Genomic DNA, 1,391 nt, shown 5'->3' with positions numbered 1-1,391 from the left:
GATGTAGCGTAAAAAGTCATAAGTTTTCCACAATACCTGACAGCCATTGAATTTCTGAGCTTAAGTGGCGCAATGGTTAGCGCGTTCGGCTGTTAACCGAAAGGTTGGTGGTTCGAGCCCAACCGGGAGCGGTGTTGTGAGGTCTCAGATGTAACGTAAAAAGTCAGTGTTTTTGCACAATACCTGACAAACATTTAATTTCTGAGCTTCCGTGGCTCAATGGTTAACGCGTTCGGCTGTTAACCGAAAAGTTCGTGGTTCGAGCCCACCCGGGAGCGGTGTTGTGAGTCCTCAGATGTAACGTAAAAAGTCAGGGTTTTTCCACAATACCAGACGAACATTTAATATTTGGGCTTCTGTTGCGCAATGGTTATCGCGTTCGGCTGTTAACCGAAAGGTTGGTGGTTCGAGCCCACCCGGGAGCGGTGTTGTGAGGTCTCAGATGTAACGTAAAAAGTCAGTGTTTTTGCACAATACCTGACGAACGTTTAATTTTTGGGCTTCCGTGGCGCAATGGTTAGCGCGTTCGGCTGGTAACCGAAAGGTTGGTGGTTCGAGCCCACCCGGGAGAGATGTTGTGGGGTCTCAGATGTAGCGTAAAAAGTCATAAGATTTCCACAATACCTAACAACCATTTAATTTCTGAGCTTCCGTGAAGCAATGGTTAGCGCGTTCGGCTGTTAACCGAAAGGTTGGTGGTTCGAGCCCACCCGGGAGCGGTGTTGTGAGGTCTCAGATGTAACGTAAAAAGTCAGTGTTTTTGCACAATACCAGACGAACATTTAATTTTTGGGCTTCCGTGGCGCAATGGTTAGCGCGTTCGGCTGTTAACCGATAGGTTGGTGGTTCGAGTCCATCCGGGAGCGGTGTTGTGAGGTCTCAGATGTAACGTAAAAAGTCGGTGTTTTTCCACAATGCCTGACGAACATCTAATTTTTGGGCTTCCGTGGCGTAAAGGTTAGCGCGTTCGGCTGGTAACCGAAAGGTTGGTGGTTCGAGCCCACCCGGGAGAGATGTTGTGGGGTCTCAGATGTAGCGTAAAAAGTCATAAGTTTTCCACAATACCTGACAATTATTTATTTTCTTAGCTTCCGTGGCTCAATGGTTAGCGCGTTCGGATGTTAACCGAAAAGTTGGTGGTTCGAGCCCACCCGGGAGCGTTGTTGTGAGATATCAATTGTAACGTAAAAAGCCAAAGTTTTTCAACAATACTTGACGACCATTTAATTTTTGGGCTTCCCTTGCGCAATGGTTATCGCGTTCGGCTGTTAACCGAAAGGTTGGTGGTTCGAGCCCATCCGGGAGCGGTGTTGTGGGGTCTCAGATGTAGCGTAAAAAGTCATAAGTTTTCCACAATACCTGACAACCATTTAATTTCTGAGCTTCCGTGA

At 47.4% G+C, this 1,391-nt stretch overlaps 2 non-coding genes across 2 annotated transcripts; both read left to right on the top strand.

Annotated features, from left to right (window-relative positions):
* The first annotated feature begins 499 nt into the window (after positions 1-499).
* On the top strand, positions 500-572 carry TRNAT-GGU (transfer RNA threonine (anticodon GGU)). The gene has a single exon. It is a non-coding gene; the product is annotated as a tRNA-Thr (tRNA).
* Positions 573-940: 368 nt separating this feature from the next.
* On the top strand, positions 941-1,013 carry TRNAT-GGU (transfer RNA threonine (anticodon GGU)). Its single transcript has one exon. It is a non-coding gene; the product is annotated as a tRNA-Thr (tRNA).
* The last annotated feature ends 378 nt before the right edge of the window (positions 1,014-1,391 follow it).

The sequence above is a fragment of the Phalangium opilio genome, unplaced genomic scaffold (assembly GCF_054372755.1).
Source record: "Phalangium opilio isolate 3A_F unplaced genomic scaffold, DU_Popi_V2 ptg001170l_1, whole genome shotgun sequence".
Lineage (NCBI taxonomy): Eukaryota > Metazoa > Arthropoda > Arachnida > Opiliones > Phalangiidae > Phalangium > Phalangium opilio.
Note: the sequence above shows the minus strand (reverse complement) of the source record. Positions and strands in the feature narration are given on the sequence as shown.